Source organism: Stenella coeruleoalba (assembly GCF_951394435.1).
Source record: "Stenella coeruleoalba genome assembly, chromosome: 16".
In the NCBI taxonomy this organism is placed as follows: Eukaryota; Metazoa; Chordata; class Mammalia; order Artiodactyla; family Delphinidae; genus Stenella; species Stenella coeruleoalba.
Genome location: NC_137162.1, coordinates 43,302,926 through 43,322,960, shown reverse-complemented (window position 1 = coordinate 43,322,960; position 20,035 = coordinate 43,302,926). Strand labels below are relative to the sequence as shown.

The following is a 20,035-nucleotide window of genomic DNA, read 5'->3' as shown; positions in this document are numbered from 1 at the left end:
TTTGGTTATTTCTTGTATTTTTCATCTCTTTGCTGATGTTCTCATTGTTTTCATCCGTTCTTCTCCCCAGTTTGGTTAGCCTTTTTAATGACTGTTACTTTGAACTCTTTATCAGGTAAAATACTTATCTCCATTTTATTAAAGTGCTTTTTTTTTTTCTGAGGCTTTATCTTATTCTTTCGTTTGGAACATGTTCATTTATTTCTTCATTTTGCTCGACTCATTTTGTGTTGGTTTCTCTGCAGTAGGTGAAACTACCACCTCTTTCAGTCTTGAAGGAGTGGCCTTTTGTAGGAGATGAAACTTGTTGCTCAACCCTGCCCTAGCTCTTGGTTATCTCTCAATACTCTGTGCTTGTCCAAGCAGTCTATTATATTTTTAATAGCTCCCAGTAGTTAAGTATGTGCCAAGACCTGTTAGTGTTCCAATGAGAGGGTCTCAGAACCTAAATTCAGGCTGACTAGATATCAGACCCTCAGATAGCAGCTTTTAAAAGTATACAAATATATACAGTCCTGTGGGGCTGCAAGCATAAGCCCCACTGGCCACCAAAGACTGACAATCTGGAGGTGTCCCCTTGGTGGAAGTTGTAAAAAATGGAGCTTCAGATGAATGTATAAGCTCTCTTCTGGGAGATACCACTGAGCTTGAGCAAGGCAGAGGGAGAGCACCAAGATGGAGTCCACAGCCTATGCTCCTTGAGAGCAGCTCCATAGGCCACTAGATGTATGCTACCCTGAAGGCTGAAGCTCCAGGATAAGCAAAGAGGCCTCCTTCACAGAAAGACTTGGTAAATGTGACCAGTCTGATGTCTGTACAGTGCCTTAGGTGTTAGCCTGCCAAGAACTGTCTCTCTGATTGTCATAGTCCTATGGGATCCAGGAATGCAATCCTCCCTGACTATCAGAACCAGGTGATCAAGGAGTGTTCTCTGAGCAGCAGCCACAAAACCTGGGGCACCATACATAAAAACCAGGGTGCCAGACACATGTGCAAATCTCTCCTCTGAAGGACCCTGGAGCTCTGGAGTGCAGAAGAGGGAGAATGCAAAGGTAGCACCTGCCTCTGAGGTCTGTGGAAAGGATTATAGCCAGCCCTTAAGTGTATGTTTAATTAGAAGCCTGCCCTCAGGCCACAGCCATGATAACTAGCTAATAGGTCTCCTTTACAGAAAGACCAGTCTCCTGGCTCTGTTGCCTCTTGCTCTACCCTAGGTGTGGTAGCTGTGTAAGAACTCTTTCTCTGTTGATTACAGCCTATGAGACCCACAAGCATAAACCCCATGGCCATCCGACACAGGTTATGTGGAGGTGTCCCCTGGCAGCAGCCATAATAATTGGGGTGCCAAGCAAGTGTATAACCTCCTTCCTGTGTAACTGTATTTGTCACAGTCCCATAGGACCACAAACACAAGTTCCCCTGGCCTCCAGAGTCAGGTATTCAAGAGGTATCCCCTGGGCAGCAGATATAAAAATTGGGGCACCAGATGTGTGTAAACCCTTCCTTCTGGGAGATACTGTCACTTTAAGAGCATGGCAAAAGGAAAACACAAAGACAGCACCCACCAGTCTCTGTCCCCAATGAGTGTTCCAGCAAGCTCCTAGATGTCTGTGCTAAATTAGATGCCTGGTCCTCCAGCTGACACTTTAAAGGTGAGCTTCCTTCACTTTGAGTGTGGGTGATATCAGCTGCCTCTGAGCTGGGCCCTGGTGTGGTGAGTCTGATTATGCAGGTGCTTTAAGAGCCATTTGTCAGATTACTACAGCCTTGTGGGTCTCAGGATGGGAGCCCTGTTGGTTTTCAAATTTAGGTATTTTGGGAGCTTGTCTCTCAGGTGCAGTCTTAGAAGTTGAGGTGCCCAATGTGGAACTCAAACCCTTCACTCCTCATGGAGAAACTCAGGGTTTTGAGTTCTCTCCCGATTGCAGGTCACATTGTCAGGGGTGGGATTTCTGGAGGGATTGTGTCCCAGCCTCTCCTAGCTGCTTCAGTGTGGTTTTCTTCTAATTTGCCTTGTGTAATCATCACTCAATCAGTCACTAGGTCCTTTTAAGAGGAAACTGTTCCATATGTAGCTGTAGACTAACTGTATTCCATGGGACGAAGTGAGTTCAGGATCAACCTATATTGCCATGTGGAGCTGTTCTCGACTACCATCAGTGGGAACAATTTATATGCAAAAAATCATGAGTACTCTGTCTTTCAAAAACTTTGTTTCTTTTCACTAAAGCAAAATATTTTATTCTCAAGTATATTTGGGCCTGAATTTAAATGTTTAGCTTCTAGCTATTAACATCATTTGCCTTTCTTTCTGAGGTTTCATTACCTTTTAATGAAGCAAAATGGATTATTTAGATTGTCTTATATTTAAAAATGCAAATGGATGAGAAAACTGGGGGAAACTTAGAAGTAAAAAATTTATGAACATAATTACACTATTATAAGCAATTTAGATATTTCTTTAAATGCTTAGGGCCCTAACAAGACCAGCCCACTATTTTCTTTCCTGAGCTTAACACAAGCTTAACAGGTGACCTAACAGGTAACCTATATACATAAATCCAGCAGGTCTATTTAGTGTGGTTACATTTGGTGATTAAATGTAATGCCACACTTGCCTTAAAATGAACATTGATAATCTATGCTAATTAGTTTAGTTTGTTTTGTTTAATTTTATTAAAAATGAACTTCCAGAGTTCTGAATGGTTGTTTTTTAATTTTTCTCAGCTTTGTCATTACCTTTGGGGAGAGGATTTGCTGACTTTCTAACTAAATCATTCTAGTATTCATTAGCTCATTAGTAATACATTCTTTTACTATTTTATTGTTTATCCTAGAAATTACAACCTACTTTCTTGATCTACTAATGTCTAATATAAAGTAATTATTTTATAATTTACCTCACATGGCATTCACTTTAGAGTAATGTATTTGTATTAATGCTTTCCTGCCTATGTGCTACACGTATCATGTGTTACATAGATAGGTAAGTAGGTAGATAGGTAGATAGTTTGCTTTCACAAATATCATTGTTCTCTTATAAAACTAATTACCCACATGATAAGCCATTTCTCATTTTATCTTTCCTTTCTGCATCCCAGAATTGTTATGTATAGTTATTCTTTTTCTACCAAAAAACACACAGTAGTATTTCCTTGAGTAAGTTATTTTAGTAACAAACTATGTATTTTTCTCTAAATGTTTTTATTATTTTTTTTTATTCTTAAAGAATATTGTTTACTGGTTATAAAAGTCTAATTTGCTTGTTATTGTCTTTCAACCCTTTAAACATGCCATCGCTTTGTCTTCTGTTTTTATCCACTCTGGTGAGAATTCAGCTATCAGCTTTACTGTTGCTCTTAAAGCCATTGTGTTCATTTTCTTTTATTCTTTCAGTAGTTTTCCTTTTCTTTAGCTTTTATCAATGTTCTATGAGTCTTCCAATATATCTGTCTCTGATGGAAATTTATAGCAATCTGTGGGGTGTTATCCTTTATTCAGTTTCTCTTAAAAAATTTTTTCTGGGCTTCCCTGGTGGCACAGTGGTTGAGAGTCCACCTGCCGACGCAAGGGACATGGGTTCGTGCCCCGGTCTGGGAAGATCCCACATGTCGCAGAGCGGCTAGGCCCATGAGCCATGGCCGCTGAGCCTGCGCATCCGGAGCCTGTGCTCCGCAACGGGAGAGGCCACAACAGTGAGAGGAAACGCATACCACAAAAAAAAAAAAAAAAAAAAAAAAATTTCTGTCCCATCTCTCGTCATTTTTACATACTCCAGTTTTTCTAGTATTGATTTTTTTCCAGCATATCCCATATTGGTCTTATACTCTTTTCTGTAATTTCCAATTTTTTTTTCTTTGTGATGTATCTAATGTATTTTCTTCTATCTTCTAGTTTACCTATTTCCTTTTCAGTTGTGTCTAATTTGAAGTTAAGACACATTGAGTTCTTAACTTTAGTTTTTGCATATTCAGTTGTAGAATTTCAGTAGGGTTCATCTTTTTATAGTTGCTAATTATTTCTTTTAATGTTTTTAACATGTTGGTCATATTTATTTTATAATCAGTGTCCGATCCTTTCATAAGCTATATAACCTTTTGGTCTATTTTTTAATTGACTTCTTCCTCCCCCCAACTCTTGTTTTCTTATTAGGCTGTCATATTTTGACCTATTCCAGGTTCTTTTGTCTTGGTTTCTTAACACTATACATGAAAACTGGTAGAGTTAATTTGAGGCTCTGATAAATATTGCCTTATTTTTGGTTCTGCCCTGCTTGTTGGCTAGTAGAAGGTTGTCTTGATCCATTCAGTGGTTGAATTCATTCAGATGTGGACTTCAGTTCTTTTGAAGGCTAGACTGTATCCAGGAAGATTTACATACCATATAGTCTTCTGAATTTGGCAGGAATAGGGCTTTCTATTAGCCATAATTATCTTTATTTCTTCTATGATGATTATCTACATACTGACTTTTCTCACACTGGAATTCTGCTTTCCTCAGACACAAAAATTTCAGAAAGTAAGTTGCTGCTGAACAGTGATTTTTAGCTTTAAAAAAATGTCTTTCATACACTGAAATTTAATGATAAACAGAGAAAACATAAGATTTATGCATGCAATAATAGAACAGTGTTAATATTTCTTTTTTCTCACATTGCATAATTTTTGGCTTCTACCAAAGTTGTTCCATAACCTCCATCAAATGCTTCCCCCCTTAAAATATTTTAATAACATATTTTTCTATTTCTTCATTATTTTAGGTCAACCTAAAATAACAATTATCTCTAACTTTTCAAGTTTTAAGATGAAAAAATTCTTGTTTAAAACTCACAGACATAGAGAATATACTTGTGGTTGCCAAGGGGGAGGGAGGTGAGGGAGGAATGGATTGGGAGTTTGGGATTAGTGATGCAAACTATTATATATAGAATGGATAAACAATACGGTTCTCTTGTATAGCACAGGGAACTACATTCAACATTCTGTGATAAACCATAATGGAAAAGAATATGAAAAAGAACGTGTGTGTGTGTGTGTATATATATATATATATGTGTGTATATATATATATATATATATATATATATATATAACTGAATCACTTTGCTGTATAGCGGAAATTAACACAATATTGTAAATCAACTATACTTCAATAAAATAAATTAAAAATTTTTTAAATTCTTGTTTAATTTTTTTCCTGTGGTTTGCCTTTGATTTTCAAAGCATGATTTAATTTTTTATCTCTAGCATTGCATGACTGTGCCTTACCTAACTTCTCTTTTGCTCCTGCATGTGTGTATCACCAGTACTCTTTTTAAACCTCCAGCTTATCAGCTGGCTTTTTCTGACATATTCAAAATGATGATATGAGTTCTTAATATTCTTTTAATCCTTTTTCAAAATAAATCTCATTTTTTCTAATTTCCATTTTCTCCTATATGGAAAAATGATTGTTTATATAATATATATGTATTATGCACTATATAACATATATAATTATGTAATCTAATATATAATATTATATGGTATATAATATATACACATATATAGTAAATAATATACTAATATGTATATTCTTCATACTAATGTAAGTATGTTAAGTTAGGAGAACAGAAAACTTTAATCAAATTGATATTTTAGTGAAGTTTTCTGGATATACCTTCTCTATACTGTTTTCTTGTTCTCTTTATTATTAAGTCACTTATTTGAAAAGTAAAAAAGAAACAAACACATGTGGATATGCATATAAGTGAAAATACTTGTAATATAATAACCAATTTTCTATGATAGTAAATTTAATTTTCTAAACAAAAAGTTTGACTAATAAAAGTATTTATATTTCTTTTTACAGTGTTGGTTACAGTAAGGCAGTCATTCCTGCACTCCCCCTTGCCAGACTTTAGATACCTCTTCATATTTTGGTAAGTCAAATTATTCACTTTCTCCTGAAAGGAATCAAAGTCTTCTAGGTGGTAGTCATGTTTTTTCCAAAATTCTCTTTTCTAAGAATGGATTGGCAAGTAGAGATTATAATAAGAACTAACATTAGCAAAAGCCTATCATGAAAGATTGGAAAAAAATAAAATTGTTGCAGGAGCGTCATGAGTTAGTTGAAGATGGCAGCTCTGTACTAGGCCCTGTGCTAGGTACTGGTATCTGGTACTCAAAAAACAGAGTCTATCTCTACATTGTCCCTATCCTCACAAAGCTTACAGTCATGGAGCAAGACACAAGTGTGACAGAAGTTTAAAATGTTAAAATAAATAAGTGTCTTTGTAAAAATTGAAGTAAATATTCTGACTCTAAATATATTTCCTATATTTAGTATGAGCACATTTAGTTTATTAATCTAAACTAATCTTATATATAATACACATGTTCTATATTCTGCTCCAGATAGTTTTAGAAATAATCATTCTAATGTCTAAAACAAGGTTTCTTAACCTTGGCACTAGTGACATTTTACATTGGGTAATACTCTGTTGTGGGGGGCTGTCCCATGCATTGTAGATATTTAACAACATCCCTGGCTTCTACCTACTAGATGCCAGTAACATTCCCCTCATTTGTGATATCCAAACATCTCTCTAGACATTGCCAGATCTTCCTTGGGGTGCAAAATTGCCCCCGTTGAGAATCATTTATCTACAGGATTTTAATAGATGGATTCGTGATATATTAAAGGTGATTATGTTCACATTTCTTTGGGGGTTCTTTTAGTCATCAGAGTAGTCTGAGAGCTGCCTATTAAGAGATCAGGGTCTAGATCTATTGCTGAAGACATAGCCTGAGGACATATCTCTTCCAGCCTCCTTGTAGGCCAGGGAATCGTTTTGATGACAGACACAGGAGGAATTGATCCCAGGATGATCACCTTAATATGGAATACACCATGATAAGGTGAAGAACTGTGAAGTGAATAAGTAGCTCTAGGTGAGAATAGTAAACATTACACTTCATGTAAGATTGTCCTATTGAAAATTATTTTCTTATCAAGCATTATATCAAAATTACTTCCGAGTAATAAAATTAAAAACAATAAGTGTTCTTTAAAATGTAAGAACCAATTAAGTCTATAAGATAAGAACAGATCTTGATAAGCTACATGGCCAATTTTGGCTCTCTGTCTGTTAAAGATATCAGCATTTCTTAGTGACTTTGATTTATATCTTTCACTTTGTTATGAAGAATCTGCCTAAAAGTTGAATCAAAGTGAATTCATGTTGCTTAGAAATATGTGAGAATTTTCTTACATTAATATTCATTTCAGTGTGTTAAATGAGCATCAACAGAGTGCTTTATAATTGCTACCTATATATTCAAAAACTATAACATGGTTCAAATTCCTTATATGAGAAAAGATTCCCAATTGTATTTTCTTTTCCTTTCTATCCTCTTTAAGTATGGGCTGAGAGCAGGTGGCACAGTCTTTTTGTTAGCATTTGTGACAAAATAAGAATTGGGAAATTTTAAGGGTTATTGAGCACCACAGGGAAATTTTCATCCTGGCACATGGGCAATTAGCATGTAGAATCATTAACTTTAATGGGGTTGTGTGGCTAATCTGGAAATTTTCACAATGTATCAGCACAAAGTTATGTAGTACAGGTGTTTAATTTCTGTTGGAACTAAAACCAGAGCTGAATTAATTAATTTTAACAAAAACTTATCAATTGCTTGCAAAGGAAGGAAGGTCTAGAAAATAAACTTTTAGGTTACATTTGGCACAGATGAAATTATTTTATTAAAAGAATGAGAAGAATCTAAACATTAAACTTTCTTAATTAATATGTTCTTAATAAAATGCAACCAATACACCTAGGTATATGCCTCAGTGAGAGCCAGAAACACAGCTTCTTAGAATGTTTAGGCCATGTTTTGTAGTTACTCTTATCCAAGAATTATTGCTGTTAAGAAAAAAAACTCTAAGTGAATGTGCGTATATCAACAGGTAAACTATTATTACATTTGGTTTCTCTAGATAGACACTTTTATTCAGTTGCCATTTTGCAATTTCTTACTTAGATACCTCACAAGTAAAAACCATTTCTGAATGCGTTGCCTATATTATCATACGATGACAATGGCCAAACTTTTGCTTTTAGAATTTTAGAGTTTATTTCACTGTTCTGTGTTTCTTAATTTTCTGGGAAAGTATATTCACAACTGATTTTCTAACAAGAACAACTATGTCATCACGTATTCAGTATTTTTTAAAAGGACATTTGTGGATTATGTGATTTGTAGATTATACAACCTTCACGGGTATGGGTGATTCCAGTTGGTGGACAAAGCTCATCTGGTTATTCATTCAGATGCCTGCACTCTGAAAATTCCTCTAAATATGTATCAAGTAGGAGATAACTCCTGTAGTAGATTACTTATAGAATGTTGAACACTTACATATCCTCTTACAAATCTTACATAATCTTAAATTCTCTGAACCTCTGTTTCCTAGTCTGTAATATAGTGGTAATACTATCTAAAATAATAATAGTAGGACTTCCCTGGTGGCGCAGTGGTTAAGAATCCGCCTGCCAATGCAGGGGACAGGGGTCCATCCCTGGTCTGGGAAGATCCCACATGCCGCAGAGCAACTAAGCCCATGAGCCACAACTACTGAGCCTGTGCTCCAGAGCCCGCGAGCCACAACTACTGAAGCCCGTGAGCCTAGAGCCTGTGCTCCACAACAAGAGAAGCCACCGCAGTGAGAAGCCCACACACCGCAAAGAAGAGTAGCCCCTGCTCGCCACAACTAGAGAAAGCCCGTGTGCGGCAATGAAGACCCCACGCAGCCAAAAATAAAGTAAATAAATAAATTTTAAAAAACAAAAAAATAGTAATAGTATTCAGGATAAAGGGAGGTAAAGGATGAGCAGTGTTTGCCATTTAAACCAAATCAGTAAATGCTGTACCCGCTTATTCTTTTCCTCATACTTCAGCATAGGAATGACTGGGATGAAATAAAGGGCTGTTAAACATACGCACTTTAGTGTCCCAAACCCATAGATTTGATTTGTCAGATTAGGGCTGATGCACTTAGTCTTTGGACCATAAACTGAGAAATTTTACCTTGGAAATGAGATGTTGTTTATATTTAAAGACAAAGTAGATGACTAGCTTTGTATAGTTGCTATGTAGATGAGCAAAAGTCCAATACTTTGGCTGTTCTACTAATATCACATTAAAATGGATATTTTAAAAATTCATTTTATAAGGATCCATTGTTTTCCATAACAATCTATACTCTGCCCTTATTTTGCTATGTGAGTAATTTTTTCTTTATATCCTTGTTCCTAACATCATTTCTTCAATTAATCAAGTAAAACAAATCACCTTTGCACAGAAACTTATGTATCTCAAAGATATTTTTTCAAATTTAACTAAATATTGGAAAAGGAATAAATTATATTTCTGTACTTTTCATATATAGCAAGGTCCAAACATTTGTTTTCAAAAATATAAATAAATGAAATATTTACTTTTATGTTCTTTATAATACATTTTTGTTATTCAAAGAAACAGTTTAGGCAAAACAGTGTCTCTACTAGAAATTATTAATTAAACCCTGGAAAAAATATTTAGGTCACAGAGCAATTATGGCTCTTTATGTAATCACATACACACACACACACACACACACACACACAGTGAAGACAAATAATTATCCAAAAATGTTTATGGTAACGTGTCTCCTTATTATATTTTTAAAAAACTCTTTCCACTAATTTACACTGCTCTGTCTTTGCTTTTTCACATTGCACAGATAAATCTTTTTTGTATAAAAATAAAAAATTTTATGTGCTGTCTTTGGGAATAATTTAATAGAAATATCAAGGACAATAAGTTCAATATATAAAGATATAAATAGTCTCCTAATAGCAAGATATACTGTCGAATTAATGAAATGTGTATGTCAAATTTTATTCATTTATTTAAAATTTTTTAAACACTATGCAACTCTGGATATATCAATTATGTTTTCTTTCACAAATTATTATAGAATAATTAGTAATTCGAATCATTCGTGATCCTTGGCACTAAACATCTGGTGCTATTTTTGATAGCAATATTATGCAAAACAACGCTGAACTTAGCTGAGTAGAGTACTCAAAAGTATTGTTCATATCAAGAGAGAATTAGCAAGGTTTAACACATGGTTACTTAATGGTGTTTAAAAAAATAACTTAGAAGTGTCCTTTTATTTTGAAGTAGTACTGATTGCTTTACATTTATTTCCACAGGATGAGTAATTTTATACTCTGCATATCCACACATTTAGTTTATATTGAGCGTGTATATGTGCACGCACGTGCATGCGCACAGTGCATCAGCACTTTATTTTTCATATATTACTAAAAAATAATTCAGGCCTTTGAAGCAAAATATCCTAAAAAGGAAATAAAATTATTTTTTCCCATTCACACCACAGTATTCATAAAAGTCTCAGAAAATACATGTTTTAATTAAAGTTAAATGTATCTACAAACTACATTTATGTACATTCTTGGATTGGCCTCTTACTCATAAGAAATATGTTTATCACAATCTAACTTAAAGCTAACTACTCCCTAAGTTGTTGCGTTCCTTGTTGCATGTTAATAGAGCTAATAATGGTCACTGTCCACTACTTTACAACATAAGTTTTTCTCTACTGTATGCAGTTTACTAAAGCCTAAAAAACACTTTATATTTTCACTTTCTAAAAAACATATGCAATGTCCTTTATTCCCTTCTACATTGGTTTCAGATTTTCTGAAGTAAATGTGATGCATTTAGACAAGGACAAAAATTAGATGCATATTTATCTATCCATCTATTACTTCCATTCAGAAAGGATTCTGTAGATAATCTTATAACCACTCATTTAGAGTCAAGCGTTTCTACTGGCTGAGGTTGTTCCTTAAATTTCTATTTCTCCCCTTGTAAGACAGTTAGGAGAAAGGAACATTTGGGATTACTTGACACCATGAGGAATTAAAGTATGTTTTACAATTCTCTCTTTCTTTTAAATGTAAGTATATGTCTCTTTTTCTAAAGCTACATGAAAAAAAAAAAGGCTCAGGGCACTTCTGTTTTCATTATCCCTTCTACCTAAGTCTCTTAAAGCAGTTTTATTTTCATTCTCTCTTCCTGTTAACAGAGGCGGGGTTCAGGTGTTCATTGGAGTGAATTGATTGCTAGAAAATGAGTTCAAGTTTAAAAGAGTATTACTATTTTTTTTAAACTTTACTATTGGGATGTTATTTGCATATCATAAAATTCACCCTTTTAAGTGTAAAATTCAGTGGTTTTTAGTATATTTACAAAATGTGCAACCATTACTACTGTCTAATTGTAGAACATTATTATCATTCCAAAAAGAAATCCTGGAGCCATCAGCGTTCACCCTCAATTTTTCCCTCTTCCAGCCCTTGGCAGCCACTAACTGACTTTCTGTCTCTATGGATTTGCCTATTCTGAATCTTTTATATAATTCGATTCATACAATATGACATTTGTGCTTGGATTCTTAAACCTCTGATATGTTATAGCCTGGATCAGTGCTTCATTCTTTTTATGATATATTCCATTGTATTGTACTTAACAATATCAAATTGTATTGAACCATTGACGAACATTTAGGTTATTTCCATGTGTTGGATTTTTGAATAATGATGCTGTGAAGATTCATGTACAAATTTTGTGTGGACCTGTGTTTTCAATTCTCTTTGATATTAACCTAGGAGAGGGATTAGCTGGGTCATGTGTTAACTCGATGTTTAATTTTGGAGAAACTGCAAAACCGCTTTTCAAAGCAGCTGTGTCATTTTACATCCTGTCAGCCATGTATGAGGGTTCCAATTTCTCCACATCCATGCTCAGACTTTTTATTTTCTTTTTGTTTATAGCCATCCTAGTGTGTGAAGTGGTATCTCATTGTGGTTTTGATTTGTATTTCCCTAGTGACTAATGATGTTGAACATCTTTTCTTGTGCTTACTGGCAATTTATTTATCTTCTCTGGAGAAATGTTTATTAAAAAACTTTGCTCAGGGCTTCCCTGGTGGCGCAGTGGTTGAGAGTCTGCCTGCCGATGCAGGGGACACAGGTTCGTGCCCCGTTCTGGGAAGATCCCACATGCCGTGGAGCAGCATTATAAGTATTTAAAATTTTTACACAATTTTCAAAGGTTACTTTCCATTTACAGTCATTACAGAATATTGGCTATATTCCCTGTATTTTATGGTACATCCTTGAGCCTGTCTTATACCTAATAGTTTGTGCCTCACACTTCCCCACCCTATATTGCCCCTTCCCTGCCTTTCCTCACTGATAAACCCTAGTTTGTTCTCTGTATCTGTGAGTCTGCTTCTTTTTTGTTAAATTCACTAATTTGTTGTATTTTTTAGATTCCACATATAAGTGATAACATACAGTATTTTTCTTTCTCTGTCTGACTTATTTCACTTAGCATAATGTCCTCCAAGTCCATCTATGTTGCTGCACATGGGAAAATTTCATTCTTTTTTACAACTGAGTAGTACAGTAAGTCCCCTACATATGAACCTTCAAGTTGCAGACTTTCAAAGATGTGAACATGTGTTTGCATGTCCAATCACGTAAGTTAGTTCATGTGTCTGGAGTACATTGTGAAGTGTGTGCATTCTCTATAAGTGGTTGTACTTTTGTGTACTTTATTGTACAGTACTATATAGAGTATCTTTATTTCAAGCCCAGGATATCCAGAAGCAAGCGTAAAAGCATCAGTGATGTACCTGGTACTGCTAAGAAGCACCAAGTGATAATGATGGAAACAAAAGTGAAAATGATTGAGAGAGTGGAGCAAGGCTTGTGAAAAGTATTATAAACCTATTACAGTACAGTACTATATAGCTGATTGTGTTAGTTGGATACCTAGACTATCTTTGTTGGACTTAACGAACAAAGTAGACTTTCAAACGCACTCTCGGAAAGGAACTCATTTGTATGTAGGGGACTTACTGTATTCCATTTTATATGGATACCACATCTTCTTTATCCATTCATCTGTCTGTGGACACTTAGTTGTTTCCATATCTTGGCAATTGTGAATAATGCTGCTATGAACATTGGGGTGCATGTATCTTTTATAAATAGTGTTTATGTTTTTTTCAGATATATACCCAGGAGGGGAATTGCTGGGTCATATGGTAGTTTTATTGTTAGTTTTTTGAGAAAAACCTCTATACTGTTTTTCACAGTGACTGCACTTATTTATATTCCCACCAACAGTGTACAAGCGTTCCCTTTTTCTACACATCCTCATCAGCATTTGTTATTTGTGTTCTTTTTGATGATAGCCATTCTGACAGGTGTGAGGTGATATTTCACTGTGGTTTTAATTTGCATTTCCCTGAAGATTAGTGATGTTGAGCATCTTTTTGTATGCCTGTTGGCCATCTGCATTTCTTCTTTGGAAAAGTGTCTATTCAGTTCTTCATGCCCATTTTTAAAATGGTTGTTTGTTTGGGTTTTTGTTTGTTTGTTTTTTTGATATTGAGTTGCATGAACTGATTATATATGTTGGATATTAAGCCCCTATTGGTCAGATCATTTGCAACTATTTTCACCCATTCAGTAGGTTATATCACCCATTCAGTAGGTTATATCACCCATTCAGTAGGTTATATCACCCATTCAGTAGGTATGTCATTCTTTACTTTTGGAGATGGATCCAAAAAAATATTGCTGCAATTTATGTCAGAGTGTTCTGTCTAATTTTTCCCCTAGGAGTTTTATAGAATCTGGTCTTACATTTAGGTTGTTAATCCATTTTGAATTTATTTTTCTATATGGTGTTAGAGAATGTTCTAATTTCATTCTTGTAGCTGTAGCTGTCTAGTTTTCCCAACACCACTTATTGAAGAGACTGTCTTTTCTCCATTGTATATTCTTAGAAAGGTATGTTTTAGTTCTTATTAAAAATACAACTATATTGCTATTAACTTTATCTCCCTTTAGTCATACCAACTTTCTAACATCTTTTCCGTAACTAAAAATGTCACTAATAATGTTCTGAAATTGAATGATGAGCTAGATATTCAAACCCATTCTTTCACAGGTGAGATTAACTAAATGCCAATCCATGCTCTCAGGAGGAATTTATATCTTACCCATTCTGGTAAGTCTTACTGTATTGGGAAGAATACGGGAACATCCAGTGGGCCCATTGGTCTGTGGTATGTTTGTATTTGGCAGGTTATTATAAGAAGATTGTGTATTCCTGTGATTGCCTTAACATCTAGTGGTTTTTAATGGTGGTAATATGCAATACATCATATTGAGTGTGCTAGGCTGAACACAGATAAACACTAACAAATCAGTAATTTGAAGAAATAAATACAATTTTTATTCTTTTAACTAGAACACATGCTGTGAAACTGTTTTTATTGCTGGGTGATCACAGAGGGAAAAAAAGTGTTGTCTGTGTTATTGCTTCAAATCTTTTAAAAGTGAGTTGTCTTGCAAAAAAATGTAAAATAGAATTTCTCTATCTCAGGTTAGAATAGGGAAAAAAAGTGTAAATGAACAAAATGCATTTTACTTAAATGAATAAAAATAATTTTTTTTTTTTTTTACAAATGCCAATCAAAGGAAAAGGCTTCTTTCTGGTCATGAAACACAAACTCCTATACAGTCCCTAGCTTATCTCTTACAGTAATATCTTCCCTAGTTTACTTGTCTATTTGTTCATCATTTGTGTGTTATTTTTACTTATCTATGTAAACGTGGATGCTCTTTGGTGGAGAGCTGCACAGCCAGGTTAATTGATTTTGAACAGTGCCATAGAGTCAATTTTTGCAGATAGTCACTCAGCAAATGGTTTCGGTAAAACGTGGCACTCAGTATTTTAATGTGTTGTTTTCTTTCAGAAGTCCAGAGTCACACCATTTAAGGTGATCTGGATTTATTACTTATGTTATATACATAGTAAAAAGGCTAGGTTATTGTAAAACATTCTCAGCTACTAAGAGTAGATTTTTATTATGTAGCAAGTTACAGAGTTACCTTTAAATAAAAATCTCATCAAGGTATATATTTAACTCCAAAGAAATATGTAGAGCCATTGTCAAGTTAAAAAGTGGTTTTAAATTGACTATTAAATTCAGTATATTGATTTAATAAACTTGGACCTTTTCCATTTTCTTAACTAAGAGGGAGACAACAGTCAATTAAAGTTGAAATATTAGGAAGTGACATTAAAATTGAACATAAGGCAGTGAAGCAATATCTGTAAAAAGCAGCTGCTGAGCATATAACCAACATACAGCTCCAGATAATATTTAACATTTCTAATGACACATACCTCCTAAGATAAAGTTATGTGTTTTATCTCCCATCTGCCACTCTTCACCTAGAGATAAATATAAATATGCACATACATAGATTTGTATAGAATGCACACGTACAGACTGACACCTGTTAAGAACTGATGAAAAAAGCAAATCCAGGGCTTCCCTGGTGGCACAGTGGTTGAGAGTCTGCCTGCTGATGCAGGGGATGCGCGTTTGTGCCCCGGTCTGGGAAGATCCCACGTGCCACGGAGCGTCTGGGCCCGTGAGCCATGGCCGCTGAGCCTGCGCGTCTGGAGCCTGTGCTCCGCAACGGGAGAGGCCACAACAGTGAGAGGCCCGCGTACCTCAAAAAAAAAAAAAAAAGGCAAATCCATATTCCTCCTACCCAGAGTAAAAACCAGAGCATTACCAGTAACCTTGAGTTCTCCTGAACGTCCCTCCACAAGTTTATCATTTTTCTCCTTCCAGAAGTTAACCACTCTTACAAATTTTGTGTTAGTAACTGGTTTTCACATTAAATGTTGTGCTATATTAGAATTTATTCCTAAACATTTTTATTAATTTTATCTGCTTTTGATCTTTATATGAATAGAAACATAATTTGTGCATTGCTCCATGACTAGATTCCTTTTTTGCTCAAAGTTATGTATTTGCTAACATTGTTGATGCATGTAATTCTAGTTCATTTATTTTTCACTCCGTCATTTTCCCATTGTACTACTGATACACAATTTTCTTCCTGTTTTCTTCACTTCCTACTATAAAATACTGCCTAGAACACTTTTTTGCATGTTTTTCAAAGTGCTTGTTTCTAGGATATATTATTCATAGTTACAAAGTGATGCCAACAGTTTTCCAAAGTGGTTATACTTATATACACATTCACTAAGATGGTCATTAAAATGAAAATTTTAATGAGTAGTTAAACATTAGATAATAATAAAATGAAAAACAATTGGTAAACTGTAAAATAGATTTGATGTGAAAAAGAAGAATTCAGTTCAAATGTTAAAGAGATGGAAAGATATTAATGAGAAGACTGAACATGCCTGTGACAAAATTGCAGAAGTACAAATTAGAATGAATAAAGAAATGTAATATTAAAAAAGATAATGTTGGAAAATTTTCTCAAATTGATGAAAGACATAAATCCTTAGATTCAATAGAAGAGCAAATCCTGAAATTTTTATCTTGATAAGTACAAAATAATATTCCACCAAGACACAATGGGGGGAATTTGCACCATCAAAGACAAAGTAATATCATCATAATTAGAAAAAAGAAAGATAACATACTAGGAGGAAGCAATTAGGAATTATTAGAGGTCAAAAATATTGGAATAATGCCTTCAAAGTGCTGAGTAACAGCTTACCTGGAATGCTGTACTGATCTCAGTCATCATTCCTTTATAAGGATAAAATAAAAGCATTTTGAGAAACAAAATTTTTATTATTGCTGAGGTAAGTTCTTTAATTTATTAAGAAAAAAATATAGCCTTGGTATTAAGTTTTGAGGTAATAAAATATTTATTATGCTGAGGTAAGTTCTCTCTATGCCTACTTTCTGGAGGGTTTTTATCATAAATTGGTGTTGAGTTTTGTCAAAAGTTTTTTTTGCATCTATTGAGATGATTATATGGGTTTTCTCCTTCAGTTTATCACATAGAATACTTGCATTCCTGGGGTAAACCCAACTTGATCATGGTGTATGATCCTTTTAATGTGCTGTTGGATTCTGTTTGCCAGTATTTTGTTGAGGATTTTTGCATCTATGTTCATCAGTGATATTGGCCTTTAGTTTTCTTTGTGACATCTTTGTCTGGTTTTTGTATCAGGGTGATGGTGGCCTCGTAGAATGAGTTTGGGAGTGATTCTCCCTCTGCCATATTTTGGAAGAGTTTGAGAAGGATAGGTGTTAGCTCTTCTCTAAATGTTTGATAGAATTCACCTGTGAAGCCATCTGGTCCAGGGCTTTTGTTTCTTGCAAGATTTTTAATCAGAGTCTCAATTTCAGTGCTTGTGATTCATCTGTTTATATTTTCTATTTCTTCTTGGTTGAGTCTTAGAAGGTTGTGCTTTTTTTGTTTTTGTTTTTTTTTTTTTGTTTTTTTTTTTGCGGTACACGGGCCTCTCACTGTTGTGGCCTCTCCAGTTGTGGAGCACAGGCTCCGGACATGCAGGCTCAGCGGCCATGGCTCAGTGGCCCAGCCACTCCGCGGCATGTGGGATCTTTCCGGACCGGGGCACGAACCCGTGTCCCCTGCATCGGCAGGCGGACTCTCAACCACTGCGCCACCAGGGAAGCCTGAAGGTTGTGCTTTTCTGAGAATTTGTCCATTTCTTCCAGGTTGTCCATTTTATTGGCATATAGTTGCTTGTAGTGTCATGATCCTTTGTATTTCTGCAGTGTCAGCTGTTACTTCACCTTTTTCATTTCTAATTGTGTTGCGTTTTCTCCCTTTTTTCCTTGATGAGTGTGGCTAATGGTTTATCAATTTTGTTTATCTTCTCAAAGAATCAGCTTTTAGTTTTATTGATCTTTGCTATCCTTTCCTTCATTTCTTTTTCATTTATTTCTGATCAGATTTTTATGATTTCTTTCCTTCTGCTAACTTTGGGGGTTTTGTTCTTCTTTCTCTAATTGCTTTAGCTGTAAGGTTAGGTTGTTTATTTGAGATTTTTCTTGTTTCTTGAGGTAGGATTGTACTGCTATAAACTTCCCTCTTAGAACTGCTTTTGCTGCATCCCATAGGTTTTGGGTCATCGTGTTTTCATTGTCCTTTGTTTCTAGGTAGTTTTTGATTTCCTCTTCAATTTCTTCAGTGATCTCTTGATTATGTGGTAGTGTACTGTTTAGCATCCATGTGTTTTTATTTTTTACAGATATTTTTCCACAATTGATATCTAGTCTCATAGCATTGTGGTCGGAAAAGATACTTAACATGATTTCATTTTTCTTATATTTACCAAGGCTTGATTTGTGACCCATGATATGATCTATCCTGGAGAATGTTCCATGAGCACTTGAGAAGCAAGTGTATTGTATTGTTTTGGGATGGAATGTCCTGTAAATATCAATTAAGTCCATCCTGTTTTATGTGCCATTTAAAGCTTGTGTTTCCTTACTTATTTTCATTTTGGATATCCTGTCCATTGGTGAAAGTGGGGTGTTAAAGTCCCCTACTATGATTGTGTTACTGTCGATTTCCCCTTTTATGGCTGTTAGCATTTGCCGTATGTATTGAGGTGCTCCTATGTTTGGTGCATAAATATTTACAATTGTTATATCTTCTTTTTGGATTGATCCCTTGATCATTATGTAATGTCCTTCTTTGTCTCTTGTAATAGTCTTTCTTTAAAGTCTATTTTATCTGATATGAGAATTGTTACTTCAGCTTTGTTTTGATTTCCATTTGCATGGAATATCTTTTTCCATCCACTCACTTTCAGTCTGTATGTGTGCTAGGTCTGAAGTGCGTCTCTTACAACAGACAGCATATATATATGGGTCTTGTTTTTGTGTTCATTCAGCCAGTCTATGTCTTTTGGATGGAGTGTTTAATCCATTTACATTTAAGGTAATTATTGATTGGTATGTTCCTATAAGCATTTTCTTAACTGTTTTGGGTTTGTTTTTGTAGGTCTTTTCCTTCTCTTTTATTTCCTGCTTAGAGAAGTTCCTTTAGCATTTGTTGTAAAGCTCGTTTGGTGGTGCTCATTTCTCTTAGCTATTGCTTGTCTGTAAATGTTTTAATTTCTCCATCGAATCTGAATGAGCTCCTTGCTGTGTAGAGTAATCTTGGTTGTAGGTTTTCCCCTTTCATCACTTTAAATATGTCCTGCCAGTCCCTTCTGGCTTGCAGAGTTTCTGCTGAAAGATCAGCTGTTAACCTCATGGGGATTACCTTGTATGTTATTTGTTGTTTTTCCCTTGCTCCTTTAAAATTTTTTCTGTGTATTTAATTTTTGATAGTTTGATTAATATGTGTCTTGGCATGTTTCTCCTTGGATTTATCCTGTATGGGAATCTCTGTCATTGTTTGTTTGCTCTTTATTTCTTCTAAGTCCTTGTTAAATGTTTCTTGTATTTTCTCCATTCTGTTTCCATGATTTTGGATCATCTTTACTATCATTACTCTGAATTCTTTTTTCATGTAGACTCCCTTTTCCTCTTCATTTGTTTGGTCAGGTGGGTTTTTCCTTACTCCTTCATCTGCTGCTTATTTCTCTGTCTTCCCATTTTGCTTAACTTACAGTCTTTGGGGTCTCCTTTTTGCTGGCTCTTGGTTCCTAGTTCCCAATGTTTTTTGTGTCTGCCCCCTATTGGTAAGATTGGTTCAGTGGCTTGTGTAGGCCTCCTGGCGGAAGGGACTGGTGCCTGTATTCTGATGGATGCGGCTAGATCTTGTCTTTCTCGTGTGCAGGACTACGTCCAGTGGTCTGTTTTGGTGTGTCTGTGAACTCATTATGGTTTTAGGCAGCCTCTCTGCTAATGGGTGGTGTTGTGTTCCTGTTTTGCTACTTGCTTAGCATAGGGTGTCCAGCACTGTAGCTTGCTGGTCATTGAGAGGAGCTGAGTCTTAGCATGGAGATGGAGATCTCTGGGAGAGCTTTCATCATTTGATATTATGTGGTGCTGGGAGGTCTCTTATGGACCAATGTCCTGAACTTGGCTCTCCCATCTAAGAGGCTCAGGCCTGACACCTGGCTGGAGCACCAAG

General features: G+C 35.2%; 1 protein-coding gene across 2 annotated transcripts in view; it reads left to right on the top strand.

Annotated features, from left to right (window-relative positions):
- Positions 1–20,035, top strand: part of LOC307175108 (uncharacterized protein) — a 555,106-nt gene that overhangs the window by 418,466 nt on the left and 116,605 nt on the right. For both annotated transcript variants that reach the window (XM_079899978.1, XM_079899977.1), the window contains exon 4: positions 5,851–5,920. The gene's annotated coding sequence lies outside the window, so the exon portion shown is untranslated. The remainder of the gene's footprint in view (positions 1–5,850; positions 5,921–20,035) is intronic.